At 36.0% G+C, this 13,089-nt stretch overlaps 1 pseudogene; it reads left to right on the top strand.

The window, feature by feature from the left end:
• Window positions 1-8,257: 8,257 nt before the first annotated feature.
• LOC137951871 (protein TIC 21, chloroplastic-like) lies at window positions 8,258-13,062 on the top strand (annotated as a pseudogene).
• The last annotated feature ends 27 nt before the right edge of the window (window positions 13,063-13,089 follow it).

Below are 13,089 nucleotides of genomic sequence, written 5' to 3' on the forward strand. Positions count from 1 at the left end.
TTATAAATAAATATGTTAAATAAATAAAAATAAATATTTTATAAATAAAATAAATATATTAAATAAATAAAAATAATTATTTAATAAATAAAAACTATAAATTAATGATTTTTATGAAGATAGTTTAATTTTTCCTAACTTAGGAAAAATTAAACCATCGTCCTCTTCCTCAGCGGCGAGCCAGTAGGCAACGGCGACGGCGGCGCTTCGACGATATGCCGAGAGGGAGAAGAGAGGGAGGCCAAGAAGCTCTGCAACAAATGCTCGACCTCCTGTGCTTGCGAAGGAGGTCGAGAGGGAGAGGAGAGGGAGGATGGCTGTTAAATCAAAGCCGATGACTGAAATCAAAGCCGAATGGGGAAATCGATGACGAATCAAAGTAGAAATTAAAAAAATTGAAGCCCAAATGTCAAAATCGAGCAGGAGGTTCAGAGGGAGAGCGAGTCTGAGATGAGAGAAGGACGTTGAAAGGACGTTCACAACGAGATAGAACCCGTAGAGAGGGAGACCGGAGAGGGACAGTGGAGACGAGAGAGGGAACAGAGAATGAGAGAGGGCTGCGAGAACGAGAGAGAGAGTTGCGGGAATGAAACGGCAGAGAGAGCCCTGAGAGACAACCCCACGCATGAGTCATGTAGATGATTCTCAAAATCGGGCGAAAAACACTTTCCCCCGTTTACTCTTGGGACATGAACTCCTGAGTAGGGGTGGCTTCGAATTGAGCCGGTTCGCGAGCCGCTCGAGTTTGGCTCGGTTCGATTAGTTTTATATCGAGCTTGAGCCAAACTCGAGCTTAGAAATAGGTTCGTTTAGATTAACGAGCCGAACCCGAGCAGAGCCAAGTTCGGCTTGCGAACCAGCTCGTTTTAACGAGCGGCAATTCGGGAATCGAGGGAGTTCTAAAAAGTTTTTCGGGACTGAGAGTCCCGTCTCTTCCCTTCCGTCCTACCATCTGGAACCCATACTTCTCTGCCATTTCCATGCCATTTCAGCATGATTTTCTCGCAAAAATCACTTTCCATCGGCGGGTATTCATGGGAAACGGGGGATTTTGGTCTTCAAATCCCTCGTTCTCCCTCTCCCTCTCCAATTCCTCAATCTCTGTCAAAGACTTCAATTTTTTCGTCTTCCACTGCGATTTCTTCCTCTTCTATCTTCTTCCTCTTTGATTTCTTCATCCGAAGTTCTTCCTCGCCGACGAACGAAAGCCATGGTCCTACGGGAGGTAAGATTTTTATTTAATGTTTTTTTTTTGCGTCGCCGACCTAACCCTACAAAATCTCTAAATGTCGCTTCGTTTCAGTAGTGATCCTTCATTCTTTGAAAGGTTTTGGAGATATCCCCGAACGGCGAACACTCTCTATTTCTGTAAGTGTTGATTTTTTTTTTTTTCATTTTTATCTTCTGTATGTTTTCTTCCTCTGCAATTTCGGAGTTGATTTTTGTTTTTCATTTTTATCTTCTGTACGTTTTCTTCCTCTGCAATTTCGGTGTTGATTTTTTTTTCATTTTTATCTTTTGTACGTTTTTTTCCTCTATGATTTCAGTGTTGATTTTTTTTTCATTTTTATCTTCTGTAAGTCTACTGGGGTTCGTTGTATATGTTCCAGATAAAGTTAAATACATCATTTTAATCATTTTTTTACCTTTTTTCCTCAATCAATAAGTTTATCTCTTATCGTTTTCTATCATGTGGTTTTTTTAAGCACGGAGAGAATTTAGCAGACCATGTAGTTGATTATTATCTTATTACTCACAAGCCTAAACTTTGACCTTCCAATTTCCATCTATATTGCTATCAGCGGTATTGGTTTTAAATGCAAAAACTTTTGTTCTCTTTTAAGAATCTGTTTAAGCTGAAAAAGGATCATTCATCTTTTGCTCAACATTGCATTCTGTACAGTCGTCATTCATATGTTGTCCTACATTTGGTATCCTATATGATTTTCCTGTGGACAAAGTCTCAAAGCCCTTCTTCTAGTCACAATATGTGGATTATCAACATTTTCAATGTACAATGCACATCTACTTTTGCTAGTTCACTACTTATATTGATCTCTGTTCATATAGATTGTGTCCATATTAATTATATGTTATCTGGTAGTGGACTTTTTTTATCCAAAATGCAATGATTAGTCTTTACCTTTTTCTGCAGCTTCTATTGTGACTTGGTTCTGTTTTTTTTTTTCAATAACTTCAGAGAATTAAAATTACGATAACATGCTCTTTAAATCAATTATGTAGACAAAAATCATGTCCTAACTACAAAATTGTAAAAAAAAAAACTATATGGTGTGATCAAAGCTTGTTCTTTCTTTATGTGTCTTTTTCTTATTCCTATGAAACTCTTCCTCTTCCTAAATATAATATTGTGGTCCATAAAACAACCATAATAATTAAATTGTTGTTCACAAAACAAAACTTTTTTTTATGCATATGGAACTCAACCCAATTATGTTATGTTAGACTAGTAACAAGTCTAGTAAGCATGTATTCACCATACATATTAGATCAGAACATTTTGGAATATAGTACATAATTTTTATTTTTAGACCCAATATTTCGTTGAATTGATACGTTAGATATAGACGGATGTAAATTATCTCTCTTTTTTGTAATCGATTTTTATCCTTCCTCTTCAATTTCTTCATCCAAAGTTCTTCCTCGCTGACGAGACGAAAGCGACGGTCCAACGGGAGGTAAGATTTTTATTTAATGTTCTGTTTTTTTTTTCGTCGCCAACCTAACCCTACAAAATTTCTAACTCTCGATTCGTTTCAGCAGTGCTCCTTCATTCTTGGAAAGGCTTTTGGAGATATCCCTGAACGACAAACACACTTTCTGTTTCTGTAAGGTTTGAATTTTTTTTTATTTTTTATCATTAATTTCTTGGTATTGAGGTTGAATTTCATCAGAATATTAGAAGAGAATGTTGGTATGCTTATTTCCTTCTCTTAGAAGTTTTTAAATTTATATATAAAAAAGGATCAGTATATTGGACTGGAAACTATTGGGTGCAGGGCTACAGGCTCAAAGAGACCCCACTGCATTGAAAGACAAGAGTCGTTCCTGATTGTCACAACGTCACGTACCTTCCTCTAAGAATAGACAAGTATCTTAAATTATGTGTAGGATCTTTGTTGTTTGGATAGCTTTCTTTTCTCTATGTTTTTAATTTGTAATTTTGTTTTTTTGTAGAAGTAAGAATGTCAACACCTCCTCAATTGACATCAATAATTAACACTAGTTCTAGTGTGACTATAAATAGTGACTCAACTCCACCAGAGTCACTACCCTCTGTCATAGAAGTGGATCCAGATGAAATTACCATAAATGAGGATGAAGGTGACTCTACCCATACTTCAAAAAGACAAAAAAAGTCTCATGTGTGGTTGGAATTCAAAGAAGTATCACTTAATGGTACAAAAAAGGCTCAATGTGTTCATTGTAAAATCAATTTGAGTGTTATTAGTAGTGGAGTGACCACACATATGAGTCGACATTTGAAATGTTGCACTAGTAGAAAAGTGGCAATGAGAAAACAAAAAACCTTAAACTTTCAACCAGTGGGATCGGAGTCTAATGTTGATCAGAGTCCATCTGGACTTCCTTTTAAGGATTTTGGAGGAAAATATGATCAAGTTAAACTGAGAGTACTCATTGCCCATTGGATTCTTATGCATGAGCATCCATTCATGATAGTAGAAGAGGAGGGATTTAATTTTGTAATGAAGATGACAAATATGAATTATGAGAAAATATCCCGTAAGACCATTAAGAAGGAGTGTATGGAGGTGAATGAGGCAGAAAAAAAGAAATTGAAAATTTTGTTAAAAGAGATTAACAAGATTAGTCTTACCACGGATCTTTGGAAGTCCCAAAATCAAAAGATTGAATACATGGTTATTACTGGGCATTTTATTGACAGTAATTGGAAGCTAAAAAAACGAGTCTTGAGTTTTGTGCATGTTCCTCCTCCTCCTCGTGGCGTTGATATAGTAGATGCTATTTACAAGTGTTTGAAAGAGTGGGAGATCAAAAATAAAGTTTTTAGTATTTCAGTTGATAATGCTGCATATAATGATGTTTGTATCAGAGTTTTGAAACAAGATTTTTCGAGGAAAAAAAATTTGGTGTGTGGTGGAAAGTTGTTTCATGTGCGTTGTTGTGCTCATATTTTGAACTTATTAGTCCAAGATGGTCTTGTTCAGATTAAGGATATCATTGATAATGTGCATGAAAGTGTCAAATTCATAAATCTGTCTGAGGCTAGACTTCACACTTTTTTCTGAAATTGTACAACAATTAGAACTTGGTGAAAAGAGGTTGGTTATTAATTGTCCAACTCGTTGGAACTCCACTTATGACATGTTGTCTTCTGCATTAAAATTCAAAGATGCATTTTCTAGATTTAAAGTTAGAGAACCAACTTATGATTGTTTGCCATGTTTTGATGAATGAGAAAAGATTGACATGGGGTGTGAGATTATAGAAGTTTTTAATGCAGTTACTAATATAATTTCTGGGAGTAACTACCCTACTTCTAATTTGTACCTTAGTGAGGTATATAGGGTAAAAGAAGTTCTGGATTTTTATTCTACAAATGAAAATATTTTCATTAGGACAATGGTTAGTAGAATGAAAGAGAAATTTGAAAAGTACTGGGGTGAATACAATTTATTGATGGCTGTTGCTTCAGTTTTGGATCCAAGGGTCAAATTAAAGTTGATCGAAATATGTTTTCCAGTGATATATTCTAAGGAGGAAGCTACAATGAATATAAATTTAGTTCGACGCACCTTATATGAGATCTACGATGAATATGTATCCTTTCATAATGTGGATATTAGAAATAAAGAAATTGTTTCAAGTACTAGCTCTATAGGTGTTTCCACAAGTCATAGGCCTTCATCAAGTTCAGGTTGGTCAAAGTTAATGAGTTATATGAAATAAAAGGATATAGTTAATTCACCAAGGTCAGAATTGGAAATTTATCTTGAAAAAGGTGTATAAAGTTGTCAGGAAACTTCACAATATGATTTTGATGTTTTAGAATGGTGGAAAGTGAATCATATGAAATTTTGGGTATTATCTAAGATGGCAGCAGACATCCTTGTAATTCTCATATCCACAGTAGCTTCAGAGTCTACATTTAGTGTTGGTGGTAGAGTAATAGACTCATATCGTTCTTCCTTGGCACCAAATACAGTTCAAGCTTTGATTTGTGGCAGTGATTGGGTTCGGGTTCTTCACAGTGTAAAGAAAAATCAAAAGGTGAATTTCTTTGATTAATTATTGATTATGATATTTTTTAGTTTTATTTATTAAAATTTTGTTTTATGATTACAACCTGAGAAGAAGAGTGTAGAGATAATGCTACCAGTTACATGATTTTTCATGTTTCTCTCATCATGGTAATTTTAATATTTTTAACGACATTAAGTAACTAGTAGTGGAAGAGTATTTTTTTTATCTGACAATAACTAATTTTTTTTTTTTTTTTTGTCATAGGTGGAGATTTTGCTCATGCAGGGACGCATATTATTTTCTAGCATTAAGAGAAACAACTATAGTTTGTAATTTTATAATGGATTTATAGTTTTTATTTGGGTGATTGTAAATTGATAGTGATATTTCATTTAATTTTGTTGTGTTTGATTATTGTATGGAGCTTATTTATAATGCTATACAGTGTATGAAGTGTTTAGACTATTTTATGGAGTGTATAAACAATTTCATGGAGTGTTTATATAATGTATAGATAATTTGATGGAGTGCTTATGGAGTTTTTATGGAGTGTTTATGTACGTATTATGTATATTGATTATGCCCAATTTTAAGTAGAGGTCATGCCGAATTTTATACAAATATTATGTACACAGATTATGCTCAATTTTAAGAAAAAGTTATGCCCAATCTTATACATGTATTATATATATAGGTTATGCTTAATTTTATGTAGAGGTCATGCCCAATTTTATGTAAAATGTATGTATAATTTTATATACAATTTATTTGATATATATTTTTTGAAAGTTTTTAAATGTATGTTGAGGCTCGAGTTCTGCTCAAAGCTCGGCTCGAGCTCGGTTAAAATTTTTGGGTTCGAGTTCGATAACAATTTTAGGCTCGAGATGAGGCTCGGCTCGAAGCTTGGCTCGAACATAGGCAGGTTTGGGATCGGCTCGGCTCGATGCCACCCCTGGTGTGAGTAGGTTAGTGGAGAAGCTGAAAGGGGCAAACTGGCACAGGTCCCATTCCCTCATCTTCTTATCGGTCGGTAGGTCAAAAATTTCCCCATAATAGTTTGGTATGATTTGTTTCTAAATTTCTGCAATAGTCTAAGTTAAGCTGGAATGCGTGTGAGTAGGTTAAAGAGTTCCCATAAGATCATTTTTAGTTTCTGAATTTTTGTAATAGTCTACGTTAAGCTGGCATGTGGAAATTCGATACGGATATTGCAGTTGGCCCGGAGGGAGAGTGTGGGGACTGCGCGTGAGAAGGGAGGGGAGCGGGAGCATTTCTGCTTGATCAGCCAATTGCTCCCACCGAAAGTGCATGTTCTTCTCTTCAGTTTATTGATATTCTTGACTGATGGTTTTAGTGACTCTTGGCTGTCTCACTACGGCATACTGAGCAAGTATAGTCGCAGTGGCTGATCCGCATCAAGGATGCAATTAGCTTCTGCAGACTCATATGTTATGGAGATGGATTTTACTGTAATTTTTATAGGTGTAGGCATTATGGCGTTTAGGTAAATGAAATTACTAATTAAGAATTTGCGCGTGGTCTTTCACAGTTTCATGTCATTTGTCATTTTAAAAGAATTAACTGGTACTCAAGCATTGTCGCCCCCCTGCAGTATTCTTGTTTTCTTAGTGGTTTTAACTTTCAATCTTCTTCCATTCTCAGAAAAAAGGCTGGTGAACGAGTCAAGAGCTGAGAAGTTATTCAGAATGGATGCAAGTCTGACTTCAAATAAACTTAAAAAGATAATTGATAGCTTACAAACTTGATATGTTTAAAACAACTGTCTAGGATAGAAAACGTTGACTGGTATCATATTTTGATCTTTTTTTTTTTTTTTAAATGATCATATTTTGATCTTTGAAACGACGGATGCCCATACAGGAGAATCTAATTTGATATGAACGACCAATTTTAATCAAATCTGGTTCTTATGTTAGCCATGCCCTGTAGTTCGGATTCTATTCTCATAATGAGTACAATGTGTCAATGGCTTGCATTAGAAACAATTGTGGATCCCTGATCTTTGGACCGGTTTTAATACATGATAGAGCTGGCCTGTTATCCTATCATGCTGATTGACTACTCCCCTTTTGTATGCTGGTTTAAACTCCTTGTTATTACCATGTAGGCACTTTCATAGGTTAAGGACATGACAAATGTATTGGCTTAACCTAGCTACAGTACCCAATGAATCATCTATGTAAAGTATTGCCTGAACTATTTAAACAGAAGATGATTCTGTGATGACTGCGAGTTTTGCGATTTTACAGTGATTCTTATATACACTAACAACACCATCATTATCTCCAACCATGTAGAGGTTGGCTATAAGTGCTCTTTTGTTTTACTGTATCATCTGCTGGCCACTTTACTAGACTGCCTTTAAAAGTTGTTCCTCACTGCTTCAATCCATGTCATTTTCAGTCTTCTTCTATTCCTTATGAGCATGTTGACTAAAATTGCGAATATATTCTGAATTACACTTTATTTGACTTCTATGCAACATCCTCAGTACCATCGAAACAGCTCTCTCACAGTTTCTTATGTATTGATGCTACTCCTAAGTGTTATCTAACAGTTACAACGTTATCGATGCATATGGTCCTTTTGTGGACTCAACTTACAGGTGCATTTAAAGATGATAGTGGGGTAGTGCTGAGATTTAATTGGAGAAGCATTTCTGCATGCTATCTCAGACAACTTGTGCCGGTCAACACTTGGGTCCATCCCCTTAGTGGTTGTTTCAAGCATATCTTTGACGGGAGGTCCAAAAGTAATCACAGTCTGTGGTATTGGGGAAGCTATTGGTGATCACATGGGGGTAGTCTTATTATTGTTAATTTTGTGGGGCCCCTTACATGAGGTTGATTTCACAGAAGTTCAGATTGGAGTTCTTCTTGAAGGGCTTATTTTTCTTGACTGTAAAATTCCCCTTCCATTGATTATTGAGGGGAATTTTGTAGTTGTTTATTTCTTGGGCTAAAGGCATGGCTGTTCCCTTGTGGAAATTCGTGAGGCACTTCTTGCTAATTGCTGGTTATTACAAATTTCTTGGGATCATTTTACCTGTTTGGCAATTTCATTGTCTAATTCCATTGCTAAAGAGGGGAATCTTTATTTATGCTGCTGTTGTTTCTTCCTCCCAATATTCTGTTTCATAAAGTAAGGGTAGTGTACAGCCACCTTGTAGAGTTATTCCATCACCCTTCAGAGGATATGCCCTATGACATAGCATGCCAAATGCCATCTATTCCATCCATCCGACATTATTCTGTGTTATTGTGTTCCAGAAAGTAGGTGTAGTCTACAGCCACCTTGTAGAGTTATTCCATCACCCTTCACAGGATATGCCCTATGGCATAGCATGCCAAATGCCATCTATTCGATCCATCCAACATTAATCTGTGTGTTTCTCCTCAAGTTCCCCGTTTATCTGCTTGTCATACATCATGGAAAAAGTCTTTTTGGAATATGCTTATCCCTGGATTTACACTGGACTCCCATTTTCTTGGATTTGGTCACCCATATCCCATACCAATATTTATTTATTATATGATATTTCTCTGCTTCTTTTTGAGTTCAACATCTATAAAATGGTTTTTAAATAGTTGCTGCTTCTATGTACCGGTTGCTAAGAGGTTAGAAAAAACTTCCAGATATTTCAAACGACTGGGTAGCTTTGGGTTTTGGGGGCAGCTGGTGTGCACTGTAGTGGCAGCTGTAATATTATCATTCTCTTCAGTTATTACTGGGAAAGTCACATCACCTGCAACATTTTGCCACGGCTGTTGGCATTGCTGCAGCATTTATATTGGTCTTTTGGTCCTTTGGATATATAAATCTTTCTGATAGGCTTCAAAGAACTGCCAATGAGCCAGCAAAGGTAATTCATCCATCTATTATTGTAACTTATAATGCATGTCAAGTAAAGATACTTCATAGCACATCTGTTTAGCTTTACTATTTTTTAAGATGGGTTTTTGTTACTGATTCATGTGGGCTTTTTCTAGGTGAACTATGTTTTATTTTATGATCCATGGTTCTATGACTTGCTGACCCTACCCAATCCGGATTTCACCAGGTCTGTGTCGGGTCACAGACTCTTGGTTTGAACTACACATCTAACATGTAGAAGTAGGAAAGGAGAAAAAAGAAATTAGCCTCATTGGCTATGATGAGAAGCTCTTTACTTACAATGCTACTGCCAAACATGTCACTGCCCTGTAGTAGGTATTTGTATGGTTGAAGGAATACTGCTACTCACTTTTTTAACAAACTGTTTTTCTTATCGTGAGAGTACAGCTGCCTTTCCGTTAATATGTCCTTTCTCTTCAGACAAATTCAACACGTCTATTTTACATTATATGACCAAAATTGTAATTTGCAAAGAAAGATTAAATGTATATTACCAAAGAAAATGACAAATAAAATCAGAACTAATCATGTATGCAATAATTTATAGTTTTATAATCTTACATCTTTGTATGATAATGGTTTCTTTCTAGAAAAAATGATTGACTCTTGTTTGTATCTAAATTAAGAAAGACAGTGGTGTGAAAGAAGATGATGAGACTGCTTAAACTCATTCTTAGAACCTGTCAAGTGGCAATACTTGTTGGTTTTGCTTGTGTGTTTATCACTCTACAAATTGAATAGAAGAACAAACTTTGTGGCTGGCAATAGTGTTTTTGCATTGTCAACTTTGATTAATTGATGGGAGTAGATAATTATTTGATAAACTAGCCAGGGGCATGTTGGATTTTATGAATCTACTGTAAATACAAATCATAGTTGACAGGATATCATATCAACACGCTCCAAAAACTTAATATTTTCAATGTGTTGTCTTTTAACTTGCAGAGTTTGTACTATATATAATGCTGTCGATTAACCTGTCCACATAAATGCAAATGAGAAGCATATGTTTGTTGATACACTCAATGTTAATGAGAATAGTTCCATATAGATAAGTGTTAAGAAAAATTGTTGGTTTATGAGGTTGAACGATAAGTTTCCTAAGTGGCTAGTTATTTTTGGAAGAAACTAAACTCAATTTTTACATGTTATTAGAGCAGTAAATCTGCCTATTGGCTCTAGTTTGTGCTCCATTGAGTTTGTATCCCCTCTATGTTGTCCATGTCTTTGGCTTGTGTATAAGCTTGGATGTAAGGAGCTTTAATAGGAATAGTCTGACATAGATAAGTATTAAGAATAGCTGTTGGTTTATGAGGTTGAACGATAGACCTCTTAAGTGGCTAGTTATTTTGGGATGGAACCAGGCTCAATCCAACACTAAACTTCATATTGCATTGAACTAAGTGGAGCATTAAGATTATCATATTTCTAGTCGAACCCTCCAACTGGTTGTCCCTTGCATTAATGTGTCATTACACAAAAGTGACACTGGCTAAGATAAATTGATTGACTCACTGAGTGGAATTTGATATGACAAATCTATAAAAACCTGTGGATTTGTTGACCATAAACATATGTTATTGGAAAAAGTTTGGGGACCTTGACTGCTTTCATTTTGGTACGGGTTGCCAAGTCAGTCGTGTAATTTTGTTACCTCCTGTTTCCATAGATCTAATGCTATGGGAACTCTTTTGGTCCATAAAAAAAATCCTGGTCAAATTCTATTAGATGCAGGAGAAACTAATTTTGTCTTGTTTGGCTTTAATTAGTATGGCTCTTACAACCAATCTATTTCGTCTAAAATATCCTAGGCCTACAATTTTTTTGGTGTTTTCATGTTTTCTAGAACTAGTAACTTCATTGTCAAACTATGTGTTGGTTTTTGTTTTTGCAGGCTCCTCTCCGTTCCGAAGTGGTAAAGAGCTTAAAAAATGGTATTGGGCTTAACATTATTGGAATGGGTGCTGCTATTCTGGGCATGCAAGCAACTGTTGGTTTTTTGGTAGCAAAGGCTCTAACTACTTCCACTGTCCCTTTTTATCAGGGAATTTCTCCTGGCAGTAGCCCTGTATTTGCTTTGGATGTATTTTTAGTGCAGGTAACCCTAACTAATCTGTTTAGCTGCATGCACTTTTGGACAGTTTTCTAGAATCTCTTTTTCTGAATGTGATTATGCACAACACTAAATTGCCAACATAACACCCTGCAGTAAGGAATTTCATCTTATGGTTTTGTGTGCAAGTGATTTTACTAATACTTTCTATGTTGAAGCATATGAGGCTCGTCCTTGTGTATTTGTGCATCTAGGCATATCTATCAGGTTGAAGCTCTTGTCTTGCTGCAAGATCTTGACTGCTGGTGGAACCCTATGAAATAGATTTAGTAAGTCAATTTTCAAAATTTCTACAACACAGTTGAGTCTACCAGTCTGTGAAGTATTAGCTGTTTAATTGTGATCTTTTGCCAACGAAGAATGACTGCTTGTCCAAAGCATGGGAGAGAGAATTGGTCTGTGACACCAGGTCTGTAAATGAGTGGTAACACTAATTTCATTTCTATTATCCGAATCACCCACTTTGTCCCATTCACCCAATCCTTACTGATCGATTAAACTTTTTTATCATAATTGCTTTTTATATCATATGAGCACCATAAAACCTGTAGGTATAGATCCAGTTCTGTCAATTACACACTAGCATTTATAGTAATAGCCTGGCAAGCACCTTGACAACAGAAGGAATGGGGAAGTATCTTTAGGCGTTAAAAGTGACCTTAATCCTATTCTTCTGATATTGTTTCTGACCCTCTAATAATCGATAATTGGGAGGTCAGTGTTGGGAAAGGCTTGACTTATGTTACATGCCAAGTGGTTTCAAAGTTGGATAATTGAGTAAAATTGCTAAATTCCTTATACGGCTGAATTTGTTTTTGTTACCCAACTTCCTTTTCTTCCTACTGAAAGTTGAATTTTGACGACAGTCTGCTGGTAGCAACTCTCAAGAAGATCTATAGTTGCAGAAAATGCTACTAAAAGATACAAGTTATTTGAAATGTTATTTTGCATGGAGTAGCAAACCCTCATTTATTTGTAATTTTTTTAGATACCCATAAACATTGTAATTAGTATTTTCAATTATCATTTACCAATTATTCTTGGAGTTTCATTTCTGTTCCAAATTTGTGCAGGCCTCAGCCAAACACCATACTTTCTCATTTTCTGGGGCTTGTTTCCTCTCTAGAACTGTTTAGATCAGTAACATTGCCTACTTCAGAAGCTGCTCCAGTTCCTTGAGCTGCATATGAGTCTATGCACAGAAGAGGAAAAAATTGCATGTCTGGGATCTCATGTAAGTGTATGGGTGGTGGAGTTTCTTCCAGAGAAAGGGCGTTTACTGCCACCCTGCGAGGTTGATGTTTTGTCTAGTTAATTCTCTTGGTTTTATTTTTGAAAATGATCGTCCATATTTTCTTTCTTGGAGGTTTAGAAGATGTGTTCCATGCATCAAACCTTATCTTTTGATGAACCACAAACGAGTAGCTCGACACCAAGCAAGTTGGGGCGGCCATGTGCTAGTCTCGAGTTTTATTGAACCCTTAAGTGTCTTAAGAATCGAATGATCATGGTTTTGGGACCTAAGGGCTGGATGTAGCAATCAGCCCAAGTAGAGCGCAGATGTGTGGAAGGTTGATAAAATGAGCAGTTTCTCAAACTAATGGAAGAAATAGTTTTGTTTACATAAATATGCCAAAATTATTGCACCATATCTTTCATCTGATCTACAGAGCATGCTTCATGTTACCATGTTGCAGAAGAGAAGGTTCTTCCTGGAAGGAACAGCATTAATGTATCTCTGGTTCATGTTTTTTTAATTTTATTTTTATTTTTTGTTGCACCCAATAACGTTTAGCTGCAAGTTGCTTGGA

The sequence above is a fragment of the Aristolochia californica genome, unplaced genomic scaffold, assembly GCF_029961685.1.
Source record: "Aristolochia californica isolate CCGP_79_NKW_82.1479 unplaced genomic scaffold, dmAriCali1.0.hap1 SCAF_15, whole genome shotgun sequence".
In the NCBI taxonomy this organism is placed as follows: domain Eukaryota; kingdom Viridiplantae; phylum Streptophyta; class Magnoliopsida; order Piperales; family Aristolochiaceae; genus Aristolochia; species Aristolochia californica.